The sequence below is a fragment of the Pinus tabuliformis genome, chromosome J (genome assembly GCF_031772625.1).
Source record: "Pinus tabuliformis cultivar Carrire ecotype Pingquan chromosome J, CPIR1, whole genome shotgun sequence".
NCBI lineage: Eukaryota > Viridiplantae > Streptophyta > Pinopsida > Pinales > Pinaceae > Pinus > Pinus tabuliformis.
The window spans coordinates 1,446,067,958-1,446,084,156 of NC_142295.1; positions in this window are offsets into that span (position 1 = coordinate 1,446,067,958).

The following is a 16,199-nucleotide window of genomic DNA, read 5'->3' on the forward strand; positions in this document are numbered from 1 at the left end:
GGAAACAAAAATCTCAGGGACACACCTACAACACAGAATTGGAAAATCAGATTAAATGAGGAAGATTTTACAAATTGGAAAGGAAACCAAAATAGATTTTGCCTATTCTTTGATGGGGCCTCTAAAAATAATCCAGGGAAAGGAGGTGTTGGAGGCATCATAAACGATCCCTGGGGGAAAATGCTGCTCTCCTATGAATGGGGACTGGGGGAAACTACAAACAAAAAAGTAGAGGCTTATAGTTTGCTTTTGGGTTCAATGATACTTAAAAAAAAAGCTATCAAAGACCTAATAATATTGGGGGACTCGACAATCATTATAGAAGCAATGACCAACAAAAAAATCCTACATATGCAGACATGAACATGATCTTCAAATGAATAAGAAATAATATGGCAAGTGCTGGCAAAGTCACTTTCAAACATACTTTAAGAGAGCATAACAACACAACTGATCACTATGCTAATATGGCCATTATCAGAATGGAAGGAGAAATAAGAGAGAATGATGAGGTATACCATAACTCAATCCCATAGTTCTTTCCAATCAATGATAATGAAAAATAACACATTCCTCCAAAAAAATCAGAAGATCAACAAAATGAAGATTCGAAGGTCCATAGCAAATCGGTGCACATAGATAACAACAACCCAAACAACATGGAGATCACGTGACTTATACCAAAAAATCATGAGAAAATCAAAGTTTGATCTCAGCCCGAAGTCCAAGGAGGATAAGCCACTCATTCCCTAGCAGATTTGCACGAATCACATTTTTTATGATAGTTATCTCAACCGCGTTCCTTCTATAAAATACGAGTCCTCCATTCCCATATTCATATGCAGCCCCGTTATTGCGAATTCTGAGGTCTCTGCTTTGCACTCTCCTCATCGATTCCCTGGTTACACAAACCATCTTAAAAGCCTGAGCATTTCCCTCATCAAACCTCTATCAAGCAACCAGTGCGAAGAGTCTCCCTTCTTATGCGCTCACACTGCAGATAGTCTCCTGACCAATCCTCTGTGTGTTAAGTTTTTTAAGGGAGAAAATTTTGTCTTCGCAGCACTCATTGCAACTCTCCAACAAGCCCACAATACAGTTAAGCCTCGCATTGGTGACTTAATCCAGCTCCTGTTAACAGCTCCAAGAAGGGGCAAAACCATTCAGCGAGTAGAAAGCATAAGAGGAGTCACCAGTCCAAGGAAAGTGAAAATCGACTAAGGCTCAACACAAATAGGCAACTCATGAAGCATTACAACACCACAGAGAATCAAACTACAAAAATGGAGTTCAACCCGGTGGAGAAAGCAGCTCAGAATGACAGTTGCGCTACTTGCAAAGCAAACAAATTCATGATCAGAAGACTTAAAGAAACAATTCAAGACCTCAGATCTGAGATGAAGATGGAGATCAACTACCAAAAGATGCAGTTCGAGAACCAAAAAGCGTAAATCATAGCCCTCAAAAACAAATGTGTACATCTAGAGGAGGCAGTTACATTCATCAAAAACTCCACTCTGAGCCAGGAGGGAGAAAACTCCATATATCAGGGCAAAAAGCAGAGGTCCCAACAAGAAAACTCTATAAACCAATACTAAGCAGCAACTAGTTCTACAATAGTCTTTAAATAATATGTCATGCAAGTTTATTTTGTTACTATGTCAGTTCGTAAGGCAATATGCTAGAATAGTCTTAAGCTCTATCAAAATTTTGAGATTCAAGCATTCAAGTCTTTGGAACTGCGCTTCCACTCTCTTTCTATGGCTCGACTCTAAACACTCTCGAATGTAATAAGAGCTAGCTCCTTTTTTTCTTTTTGGAAATACAAAATTAATAGATTTTGTCAAAAAATAAAATATAAAAAAATGATCTATTTTTTAAGTGACATCAATAAATGTAACTATCAATACATTTTAAATGATCAATAAATAAATAAATAAATAAAGTCAAAATTAGTATAATACTTTATTATATTTTAGTATAAAATAATTTTTTACTGATCCTAGTTTTTTAAGTAACGTTTATAAATATATCCATCAATACATTTTAAATGATCAATAAATAAATAAATAAATCCTCCTTATTGCCCTCCCTCATGTCATGTCAAACGCACTTGCAATCCCGGGTGCCCCAACCAAACTCGATGGGAAAGATAATCTAATGACGACAATGGTATCTTCTAAGTTTTTAAAGATTATGTGAAGTTGTCCGTAACGTTGATTTATTACGTTTAAATTACTAAAAATGAAATGAAAACTTAATAAAAGAAATTAAAATAATAAAAATATCAACCAAAATTATATATTTATTAAAATAATAAAAATATCACACAAAATTATATAAATGAATATAATATGTATTTTAATTTTTTTTAATAAAGATGAATTTGGTGAGAAGATGCATTAATAAATTTATTAGTGAGTGTATACATTTTATTTTTTTCCTAGATTTATACATATTTTTAATCATTAGGTCCACTCATTTTATATATATATTTTTAATATAAAATAAAATTCCAAAGAAATTTATTATGGTATTATAATAAACATTGTGATTTGAATGGTTATGGATCTTGTACTTTTTCTATTCTACTAAGAGTATCCCACTCCTTTCTTTCACTCAACTATGGAATACCAAATCAATATAATAGGACTGGGATCCCCTATTTTCCTAGTGGTTTGGTATTTAACATGTTAAGGTTTCTCTTGCACACCTCAACTCTTATTTAGGGTTAGGGTTTTGAACTCTCTAAATTTGTTTTAAAAGACGTATGACGATCTCCATATATATGAGTAATGGTAGATGACATGGCATCCACTCAATATATGGTGGTCAAGGCATAAGTTAACTTGTGGGAGGCTTAACTTCCTCATATAGAATCTTAATGAGATGATGAAAAAATTTATATTCATATAGAAATGTTGGAGGCCTTGAAACTTTCCTTGCAAAATTTTGACCCAAAAGAAATTATTTAATGTCCATAACAAACTCTAAAAGTTCATGTATGTCAAATTACCACAATAAATCTTGCCACTAAAATGGACCCTACAAGAATAACTCTCAACCCCCTCTTTTGTTCGCCTCTTGTCTCGATCCCCTAATCTCTGCCTGTTTCCATGGCCCCTTTGGAGTATTATCTGGGGGGGCATCCACCTCCCCCTCCCCCCTGCCTGATCCTATCTTTGTCGCCTTCTCTTCCCTTGTTTCCTCTCTTGCCCCATGCTCGTGATCATCTTTCAATATCTAAGTTTGTAAAACGCTTGGATACCATTCCAAAAATTGCCTAGACCCCTTTTGTTCCTCCACAAGGCAACCCTTTCCCTTGTCAAGCGAGGTTTGTTAGGGCAGTTGACCAACCTCTAGCCCTCTCCAAAAGTGAGGCACAAATGTGTAGAATGAATTTACTGGTATCTCAAAATCAAGGGGCAAGTCTCTTCTTTCTTTTGTGGGAGATGGATTTATACCTTCTACTTTGAAACCAAGGAAGATAGAGATTTAATCTTTAGGAACAAGTCGTACTTCATGGATACAAGAGGCCTTTATCTAAATAGATGGACTCTGGGCTTTGATCCAAAGCTTGACATTCCTAATGTGGTGCTGATCTGGGTTTGTCTACCTCACCTCCCACTTCATTACTTAGGAGACGACTCAGTAAGAAGAATAAGAAACACAATCGAGAAATACATAGATCGAAGTGAACCAAAGGAGAACATGCATTTTTACACAAGTATCTCTATGGAGGTTGACTTCAGAAAAGGTCTTCTTAAAGTAGTGAAGCTCAAGGTTGAAAATTGATTACACATTCAACAACTTGACTACGAGCAATTGCCCTTTAAATACAAGGTTTGTTGCGAATATGACCATTTTGCTAATAGATGTCCAAAATAACCAGTAGTAGAATCTCAAGAGCCCCGTGAGGAACAATGGGAAATGACTAAATGAAAAATAATAATCATAGAAAAAACCCTAATTGAAATGGGCCATCACACGCTGGTATAACCCCTTTGACTCTAGTGCACTTAGTGCCTACTCATTCAAACCTCGTCAAAGCCACCCCCTTGGCCCACTTAGGTACCTCCATCCCTAGCTCCTCTAATACCTTCGAAATCATGGCTAACTTACCTTAAAATCTAGATGAACATCAAACCAAAACCACCGAGAATGAAAATGTGGAAGCCCTAGATGAAAACCTCCCTTCAATCCAGCGAAGCAATGATTTCCAAATAGTAGTTCTTGAATAGAGAAGCCATATCCCTCTTCCCTCATTAAATTTTGAAGAGACCTTAACGACTCAAAGGTCGATGCATGACGACTTTATTTCTCTCTTCTCTGATCCACCCCTTGTCTCCCCGATCCAATCAACTCCCACTTTTGCTAGAATTATGACCAAAACTAAAGTTGAAATTGCAATGCCATCAAAAGCACCACAAAGAAGATCTAGAAGAAAATCTAATAAAGAGGTCCATGCTAAAGTAGTAGAAAAAGATATGGCAACGGACACCCAACAACCTATGGTTTAATTCTTAAGGAAATGGCAAGCATTGAAAGAACCTCATACCCATGCAAGGAGAATTAAGGGATTTGCCTCCATCTCTCAATGTAAATAATGATTTTCATCTCTTAGAACTGTAGAGGCCTTGGGAATGCTACAAAAATAAGTGCACTAAAAGATCTAGTAAGATAAGAAAAACCCACAACTCTATTAATCCAAGAGACTAAATCAAGTAAGGAAGAAATGACATGTATACTTAAGAAAATTCGCAAATATTTTAAAGGGATAGCAATCAACGTGAGAGGTGTTTTAGGAGGTTTGAGCTTAATATGGAACCACACAATTTTGGGCTTCCAAAATACTCATTGGGAGCAACATTAGATAAAGGCATATTTTCATTATAAAGAAAATGGGAAGGCATTCTCACTTTATAACATTTATGCCCCGTTACACTATAGAGACAAAGAGCAATGTTGGAACTCCTTAACAGTTAAGCTAGACTCAAAAGGTGGGAATTCTACTATAATTGTAGGCGACCTCAATGTAGTAATGAATTGTGAAGAAAAAAGAGGAGGTCTCTACCGTCCTTACCTAAGTAGAGACAAAATATAATTTATAATGGTTGATCATAGTCTTATGGACATTAAATCAAGGAATGGTTCACTTGGACCAATAGATAAATTGGGCCTGCCAATATCAAGGCATAGTTGGATCGGTTCATAGTTCACATTGATCTCATAGCTAGATTTGTTATGACATCTTCAAATATTTTATCATCAACAATATCATACCACAAACTTGTAAGTACAACTTTTGAGGAAAGAGAATGTTGGTGCACAGATTATCCTGGTAACTGAGGACAACCTAAGACCACATCACTGAGGATCCTAGATCCTCCCACTTTAGGTGATAAGGGTTCGTCTCCCTTTCACCACAGTGGGTAATCCATAGTGATAGTCAAAATTGAATAGGCGTTGTAGAATAAATGTAAATTAAATAAATTTTCTAATTAAACAGAAAGATAGGCTAGATTATTAAATAAAGAGTATTTTATATAAAGAATGTTTTTTAGGAAATAGAGGTGGTAGGCATATAAAATGTGAAAGCTTATTAAAAATAAAATACGATTGTGACCAAATGAAGTTTAAATTAATATGTTATATTTCTCACAGAACATAAGAGTTAGCAAAAATTAAAAATCAAAATAAGATGAAAAGAGAAAAGTTAGAAAAAACTAGTTCAAATGAATTTAATAGAAATGGCGTAGTTGAAACAATATGGCATCAACTGCTATTATTAATCATCCTGCAACAAAACAATTAAATTATTTGATTTAATTTTACTAAATAGTAAATATTGGAACAACTAAACCAATTTTACTGTGTGAGAGATTAACCAATATGATTATGTCAACTATTGGTAATCACCACATATTACCAGTAAAATGAAAAATGAAAAATGAAAAATAAATTAACAATAAAAAAAAAATAGGAGGATTGGTTTTATGATAGTTAAATTTATGTGCAAATAAAACCCTAAATAACATGTATTGTTAGAGTTCCGTTCTGCAACCAATAAATTCAAATACAATTTAAAAACTTCAAATAACATGTATTCAAGTATTTAAATCATTATTGCATGCAATATTATTGAATAATCATGTTATATCAATACGCTGCACAATGAACGAATAAATAAAATCTCGCGTAAAAATAACACACAAAAACATAAATAAAGAAATAAATATTATTAAATAAAATTTCTCACAGTCACAATGAACAACATCATTGTAGCAAGTACATGATGGTCCTAAAAAGAATAAGTCTTCATCTTCGATGCACCACCATCCTTCAATCTGCCCAAAAAGGTCCGCTTAAAAAGGGTCCTTGGAACAATCTTCTACCTCCTCTTTTGAATGGTTGGAAGTTCATTTTATTTTTAGTTCCCGTAACTTCCAGTAAAATTAAATTAAGTATTATTATAACTAAATGAAACATATATTTATTTCTCTCGTTAATTTCCCATTCAAATCTTCAATCAATTAATTATTAAATTGCCCATGGTAAAATTTCTGCATAAAAAAGAAAATAAACATAAAGATATATATGTGTGTGTGTGTGTGTGTGATAAATAATAACACATACTCACTTATAGAATTCTGAGTTTGAAATGAAATACGAAATAAATATATAGTAAATTCTATATTTCCATTTCAATATAAAATTTGAATAATTTCCCTTTCAATGCTCTTTCATGTTAAACTCATGCCTGCACATTTTCCATTCACCATTAATTCCATAAAAATAAAATCTGAAAATTATTAAAAACATAATTAAAATGATATAACTTTAAATAGTATTTTTAAATATATATGTTTTTTTAATTTTAATAATGTCTCATATATATATAAGGAATTGTCTTTAGCGTGACTTTTTGGACTTTTCGGTGCCGGATTCTGACGGAAAAATTTGAGGTGAAATCTTGATCTGTGTTATTTACACTGGTTTTTTCCTCTATATATGGATTCGACGCCTTGAAAAACCCATCAAGCTTTTGATTTCAATAAATTTCTGTTGGATTTTAGAAAAATTAGATCGGAAAGACTTCCAAAAAGTCTCACTAAAGAAAACTCGTATATATAATCAAATTTTAATTTCTAATAATAATAATAATATATATGGTTATGAATTATAATTAAACAATAATTAAGTCGATAGGCTTTTTATGGTGAGGTTCCTCCTCATGACAATGTAGCAGATTCGTCGACCTTCAAAGAATATACCTTTTCGATAATGTGATTGGCCGCGGGCTTCCGATCTGCGATTTTCTCCGCCTGGGGTTCTTTGACATAACTGTGGAACCACATCACGTGCATGGGACCACATCACACGTGCTTGGGCCTTTATAATATCGCAGAATTGCAATCAACAATTCCATAATGTAACATTTGGTTGCAGTCCCAAAACTTGTGATCTCCGATGAGTGACCTGGTCTGATCTACATGGAGAGGAAATGAGTGAAGCCCCAAATCAGAGCCCTCTCTATCAACGATTTCCAATCGGGGGTGTAATCTTGGTGCACTACATGTCAATTCGCCGATTGTTGATCGTTGATCACCTTCTGCATTTGGGCCTTGGTCTTGTGGCTCTTCCCACGACTGTAGTCTAGTCCCCGTATCAGAGCCCTTCAATAAGAGGTTATCAATTGGAGGTTTCACTTGCTCATCTCCCATAACATGATGCCCTCACTGCCACGTATCTACCACGTGTCGCCTTTTGAATAATGCCACGTGTCGCCCTTGATTCCTTTGAACTCTTTGTGACCGTGGTGCTAGCCCTAAAATCGTAGCACTTTCCAATTGGAGGTGTAACCTTGGTGTACGACATGTCAATTCATTGATTGCCGATAGTCAATCACCTTCTACATCTAGGCCTTAGTTATGTGGCTCTTCACCACAACCTAGCCCCCGTATTGGAGCTCTCCGATTGGAGGTTATGAATCAGAGGTTTCACTTTGATTTTTCAAATCGCCTCAACCTCCGATCATTGATCTCCCATATGTGACACCACCACTGCCACATTTATTCCACGTGTAACCTTTTGAATAATTCCACGTGCCACCCTTTTTTGGCCTACTGTGAGCCTTGAAACTGTTGAATCCGCCTACCACGTGTCAACCCTTTCGGCACTTCGTGATCACGTTAGCCTCCTTGCGTCACTTGTCACAACCAATTTTTTCCTGCAACACATCCCTGAACACATCTAGTCGCAACCAATTGCTGCCTGAAACGCGCCCCTGAATGCATCTAGTCGCATATCACAACTCGCAATATCAGGACTTTTAAGATGTGGCCGCTTCTCAGAAGGTTTCACTTGAGAGTGGATGCAATGTTCCATTGAATTCTTTTTCATACCTTTGGAGGGTCTAGATATTGGAAGGAATAGAAATCTCCAAAGTCGGAAGTCAAAACTTAAAAATCATGACACTTCTTCAAATAGAAGTTCTATTCACCCATCAACACCCATATTGCTCAATGTATCATGATTAATGGGTAGATACTAAACTTAAAATGTATAATGTAAACATAACTATAAAAAGGTAAATGTTAAAAATTAAGCTAAATCTTAAAATGGTTATATAATTATATATTTTAGATTATTAATAAAATTATAATAATAATATGATAAATTAATAAAACTAAGGTTATGATTTTATATTAGAAGAAATATAGTTACTAAACCATAAAAGAAATATATTTTATTAATAAATAAATATAATTAATTATATTATAAATGAAATATATATGTATGTGACCATAAGAGAGATATATGATATGTGACAGGGAAGGTGTCACGGAAAGGCTAAGCGGTGGGCTGCTAGAGGAAGGGCAGCCACCGCCAAGAAACGAGATAAAAACTACCGAGCAGATTTTTAGAAGGGAGCGGGGAGGAAGAAAAAGAACGGAGGAAAGGGAAACTGGAGGAAGGACGTCATAAACTGAAGTTATTAGTAGGAAGAGCGGGGGTTGTTATGAGGTTTCTGGGCACGGGGGAACAATTTGCTTCAACTAAGAAGCTTACTGGACTGAGTAGCCAGGTTCTGCTCAGTTTGGCTGGGTGGATTCGGTCTTTTGGTAACCAAAGTAGAGTAGTTGGAGATATTAGCAACCGCAAGTGCATAGGTAAGTACTTTCATAAATTCTGTTAGTTAATTTGTAAGATTTCAGAAAATTAATTACAGGTCCAGGATAAAAAAACCCCTTTACTAAATTTGCATCTATTTTACAGTAAATACATTTGTTTTACGGTCTTTACATCTGGTATCAGAGGCCGGTTAAACCCTTTCGACCTCACAGGCCCTACACATCGTATAATTTTCTGTTGAATTCTAATATCAGTCTTTACATTCTGTTGAACTGCTGCGTGAAATTTTTTTTAGTCTTTCTTTTTGGAGAACCCTTTAAGTTAGAAGCAACTTCATTGTATATAAATGGGTAATTCACTATGAACTGGCATCTTTTGGTTTTTAAAACCGACTGGTAATGAAATCTTTAATATTTGTAGTGGAATGGCTAAACTTGTTCAGCTCCTCAGACAAGAGTTTCACTGAGGTTGAAGGTAATTACTAAAACCTTTGGATTTAGGTTGGCAATACATTGGCTGTTATTTTCTCTTAAACCCTAAGTAGTAACCAGTAAAAACTATGACCATATTTAAATTGAAAGGTGGATGTTCAGGTTCCAGTTCTCCATTTCTTTCACCATTGTCTGCGACCTGAACTTCTCCCACAAAAGTGGCCTTTTCCAGTACAGGTTCGTACTTCTCTTCTGTAAGTTTGCATTTCTGAGATATAATATGTTGCGACATAAAGCCCAACGTAGGCTGTCAAGAGAGATGTTTGCTCGCATATAGAAAGCAACCCTCGAGGTACTAAGAGGGAATCGACCCAATGACCTTTTTCCATCTCCCCGACTGTGAAATGCGGGAAATTCCGGTCTCTATGTATCGAGATGAAATTTGAAAAGCAGAGACAACATCCGTCATCCGTCCGACAAGAGCTTAATGCAAAAAAAAATAAAAAATCATGGCCCCAACGTGGCCCACACAGAAATTCATGGTGGATTTTGAGAGGGACGTGAACAGAATAAACAAAAACCCCAACTTAAAAAAAAAAAGCAGCTGGTCTTAAATAATTGGGTTAGAACGTGAGGATAAGCAATGGCCTCGTTACCGGCAACTTCCTCCGTGCCATCGAAATTAAAGAAGAATAGAGGGGACACATAAAGGCACATCCAACAAACAAAGATGCCTCAAATATAAAGCTGATTTAAACAACAAAACCTTTCTAGCTATACCCACATCTAATGTTTCTCTTCCCCAACATCCCAAAGCTTCACTTGTAAACCCATCTCCTTCAACATTCCCCGGTCCGACTGCACCTACCTTTCAGCTTCCTCCATTCACTGCCAATTCTTTCCCATATACATCGCATACCCCATCATCGACTCATCCTCCTTCACCCTCTCAACCACCGATTTAGTGAAAGGATATATGACCTCTCTCCCTTGCATATCTACTCCATATGCAAAGAATCATACCCAAATATGAAAACAAAATTCTTACATGGTAACCTCTGTTGCTACCGATGTGCAACTACAAAATCCACCATCCACCCACTGCTTCTCCCTTGTGAACAACATGGACCTTGGCGACCAACCGTTTGTCCTTGCTGCTCTAACACAAATAGAAGAAATGCTCATATCACATGTCAGCCCAATCTTGCAAGTAACTCATGTGCGAGGTGGGTAGTACAAATACATTGGTCATACTATTTGTTTCCTGCAAGACATCACATCTATCGCCAACATTTTACCGTGCTTGGTTTCCGAATTGGACATCGTCGTTGTTACTAGGCATGGATGTGACCAAAAAAATATGGTTTCATTGTTAGCAGGACACATGTTCTTGCGGCTTTAGAGTAAAAACTAGCCCATGATCCCTACTACAAGGATGTTCAACTAGACCAAGCTACAATATCTACCTTGCTGACTCACCCTACCGATATGTCTTCTGTCATTTGTTGCATCTCCCCCTCCTCTCCTGAACCACGGCTTGAATTCCCTAGTTTCAATGATAACATTCCCCCAAAACCCACTCCAACAAACCTCTAACCATCCTCTTTTGTATCAGCACTCCCTAATTCCCATACTGAACTTGAAGAAATACATAACTACCTGTAGTCTCCCCATCCTAATTCCACTACTTTACTTTCCTGGCCCTCTGTTATAAATGAATATACCACAAAAGGTCTCCTTGCTATGGCTCTCCCCACACTCTTCCCCACAGGAGCTGTTATGATTGGTCAACCACGTCTTAGAAAAGTTGAAATGCAAGAATATGTTGTTCACCTCATACACTACTATGATAACCGTTTTGCCTAGCATCCAAGATTCTAGTATTACTTGTACAATCTTATGTTGCGGCATCATAGTCAAGCAACTACTGTTGTTTTCGTGAAGAGAAACCTTGAAGAGGGATTTCCAATGACCATTGCATACCTTCATGCACACCTCGATGACATGCTTGATTCCATGCTTCCTGACTAGATTATGCGCTTCAGATTAGGCCTTAGAGGGACACGCTCGTTCTAGAACAAACACAAAGGTGAACTCACTAATATGATCATACAAATAGGTAACACTACTTTCTTATTCACCCTAAGTGCAGCTGACACCAAATGGCATGACATGCACATGGTCATGCCTGGCATCCCCCCCAGGATTCATCCGAGCTGTGCGATGGAAATTCAAGAATATAATCAACAATCCACATCTTGCAGTGCAATATATTCATTGTCGATTCACAATCTTCCTCACAGCGGTCTTGGAAAAAGGTTTACATTCAAAGGACTTCTGGTGTAGTTATTTCCATGACCATCCTTATCCTTTTTGTTTCTTTGTCTGGATGTACAGTCACCTCACAAAATTTCCTTTTTCATCTTTGCAGGTATGAGTGGCAACATAGGGGCTACACATACATACATGGTTTCCTTTGGCTAACAACGACACCTGATATGGACAACCTCGATTGGGATGACCAAGTTGCGATGGATAGAGCCAAGGGCTTTTTCGATGAACACATTTCTGCTTGGAATCCTCATGATCCTAAACAACGTGAACCTTATGTACACATCTCTATAGAGAATGACCCATGCATGCTGCCATCGCCATTGATATGTGCATCCTCTCGCCTTCAGGACTACGAGAATATTCTTAATTACATTCAACAACATACAAAATGCCACCCCTCTTCACGTCTTCGCAAAAAAGGTCCTACTCTTGTTTGTCGCTATGGAATTCCATGGGATTTGAATCCCACCTCCTCTTTGATCATTGATGACAGTGGACGAAAGAAATATGTCCTCGCTCGTAATGATGACAGGTTAAATGTACACAACTTTGACATGCTATACATATGGAGAGCAAACATCGATTGCCAACTTGTTTTGTCTTGACATGTTGTTTTGCGCTACATCGTGAAATATGCATCGAAACCAGAAACAAAATTAGAAAGTTATTGGAGAATGTTGTCACGTGTCTTGCAGGTTGTCCACCCTGAAACACTTGTTGTTAATGTTGTCCAAAATTTTTTAACACAAACAATTGCCAATAGGGACATCAATGCAATGGGAAACATGCCACAAGCTACAAAAACTGCTGCTTTAACTTTGTAGCTGCTCATTTGTTTCCCTCAATGTTACTGGAACTGTTTTTTGACGTGTTTCTTATGGTCTAGGTTCCCCCTTCCCAGGACCACCCTTCATTGTAGCATACATGAATAGACCTGATTCACTTGAAACACTAACTCTTCTTGAAGTTGCACGTTCCTAGTCCTCTTCTGCTCCTCGAAAACATAACCAATGGAAACAAATAAATCCTTGCAAGATTTTTCATGTCCTCCCTTCCTATTCCTCGATCCCTTCTCTTGCTTATGTATCCTACACTTCTTTCTGCTAGAGTGAACTACTTCTATACCTCCCTTTCCGCACACCCCCATCAGACATAGGCTCCATTGATGAAGCAACCATTTCACATTGGGAACGAAAAAGATATGCGTATGTTCCATGGCATGTTCATTGAGCCCATGAAACCCCCCTTTCCCCTTGCTCTGATGAAATCTCCACTAAAGATATGCCAAACCCCCTTATATCTGTAGACATTGATGAATGGCGATTCCTTTCTCAGCTACACCCTGGAAACAACATGGAAATAGATGACATTGGCATGCTTGAACATCACGACTTTGATTTTAACCACAATTGGGCCCATACTAAGATCCATCTCCATTTGCAAGAGACAAATATAAGTTTCATAGACTTTAGTCGCTCATCCAACCAAATCCATTCTAACCTGTCTCTAGTTCCCCGCTCGCTCACCTCACTATCACCCACCCATCAAGTTTCTTTCACCATTGTCCTCACCTATTCTAGGACCACTTCCTCCATTCCTCCACTTAGAATGCTCATCCAAGGCACCGTTGGCATGAGGAAGTCTCATTTAATTGATTGCCTAAAAGATACATTTCTTGCTGAATCTCTTCCCAATTCAAGTCCATTGCTCCTACTTACTCCAACATGTGTTGCAACGTTTAACATAAAGGTGCTTACAATCCATTCTGCCCTTCACATTCCTTTAGTGTCAATGCATCCTCTTGAGGGCCAACCACTTCTGTATCTCCAAGAAAAACTTCGTCACATCAAATACATTTTAATTGATGAAATGAACTTTATTGGCCCTAAAATTCTTTCATAGATAGACGATCACTTAAGGGAGGTATTTCCTTCGTATCAAAATGTGCCTTTCGACAATCGGTCTATCATACTTGTTGGTGATCTTGGGAAACTACCTCATGTGAAGGACATCCCCATGTATGTTGGCACATCACGCAACAATGCCCTGTGGTGCAGCTTTGACACAGTCGTCACACTATCTACCATATTTCGTCAACAAGGGACGAACCCTCTTCAAATTGCATTCTGACAATTGCTCATGAATCTCAGAAATGCAACACCAACAGTCGAAGACTGGAACCTTCTCATGTCAAGGAAAAATTCCTTTTTGTCAAAGGATGAGAAACAAGAATTTGACAATGCAATCCACCTATATCCAACCAACCTAGTTGTCGAATTGCATAACAAACAAATGCTCAAAAAATTGAGCTTGCCAATTGCACGCTGCTGTGCAGAGAAAAGGAACCATCATCCTACTAGTGCACACGAAGATGATGAACAGTTGGATGCAAAAGTTCTTATTTGCAATGAACAACAAGTTTTCCTCACATGTAACTTGTGGGTTGAAGTAGGTCTTGTAAATGGAGCACTTGGAAAAGTAATTTCCATTTTCTATGCAGCTGGATCAAAACCCCCTCAATTACCATCCTTTGTTGTTGTTGACTTCTTCCAATAAAAAGGTCCGCCATGGGATGCCTTCAACCCATCGTATGTTCCACTTGCCCCAATAACGCGAATGTCTCACAAGCAAATTCCCCTTCGTTTTACAATACATAAATTGAAAGGAATGACATTACCAAAGGTGACAATGGAAATTGGCAACATAGCCCGATAAGGCTTAACATTTACTGCTATCTCCAGAGTTCGAACGTTGGCTGATCTTCACATCTCCACCATTTTCCTTCAGCCACTACTCTCACATGCAAGGCAATGCTTACGTCAAGTGTAGGTAGCAAGAGGAATCAGTGCTAGCACCCAAGTGTTTACAACCACCTCCAATCTAATCGCTGCGTCTAACCCCTTTTGATTTGCTTTCAGTGAGCATACTTTGCATTCAATTTCACAATAGTTGCTACGAAACACAATTAAAATTCGATTCATTTTCCCCTTTCTACAAAATAACATATTGTGTGCATTCGTCTTTAGGAAAAAAAAGACAAACTTTACAAGTTCGCATTTCGTTGATTGATATGAGCATACTTTTACAACTTTGCTTCAAATCAAATACTTTCAAAAAACTCTTGAAAGTAAAATAGAAACTAAAATATATATTCTCACTTATTGCCAAATCTCTTTTCAGCTCTCCAAGGAGTGACTTACCACAAAAGTTCACAATGATTTTTCCAAACAACAAAAGGACTCAAAATGAACAAATTTTCCAAACTGTTGTGGTAAAAAAGATAACACTCCCAACTTGACTTTATTGTTATCATATTGGTAATGGAGACCCCTAATGTATTTGCAACTGCCTTTTGGATCATTTGTTATTTCACTTTTTCTTATCCCGTCGTTCCGTTTTATTTTTCAATTTGACTTAATCTATTTTTTTTATAGCTTCTTTTTTACTATTCATTAATTAGAATAAATTAAACAAATAACCCTCGAGTCCAACACTTGTATTGCTGTGCAAGTTTAGCCCTTTTATATTGAACTAACCCCTTTCGATTTCATTTCAGTAAGCATACTTTTGATTCAATTCTAAAATAGTTTCTTTCTTTTACGGATAGTTGCTGCAAAACTTGGTTAAAATTCCAAATTTTTTCCCCTTTCTAAAAAGATTCTAGTATTACTTGTACAATCTTATGTTGCGGCATCATAGTCAAGCAACTGCTGTTGTTTTCGTGAAGAGAAACCTTGAAGAGGGATTTCGAATGACCATTGCATACCTTCATGCACACCTCGTGACATGCTTGATTCCATGCTTCCTGACTAGATTATGCGCTTCAGATTAGGCCTTAGAGGGACACGCTCGTTCTAGAAAAAACACAAAGGTGAACTCACTAATATGATCATACAAATAGGTAACACTACTTTCTTATTCACCGTAAGTGCAGCTGACACCAAATGGCATGACATGCACATGGTCATGCCTGGCATCCCCCCCCAGGATTCATCCGAGCTGTCTCGATGGAAATTCAAGAATATAATCAACAATCCACATCTTGCAGTGCAATACATTCATTGTCGATTCACAATCTTCCTCAAAGAGGTCTTGGAAAAAGGTTTACATTCAAAGGACTTTTGGTGCAGGTATTTCCCTGACCATCCTTCTCCTTTTTGTTTCTTTGTCTGGATGTACAGTCGCCTCACAAAATTTCCTTTTTCATCTTTGCAGGTATGAGTGGCAACATAGGGGCTCCACACACATACATGGTTTCCTTTGGCTAACAACGACACCTGATATGGACAACCTCGATTG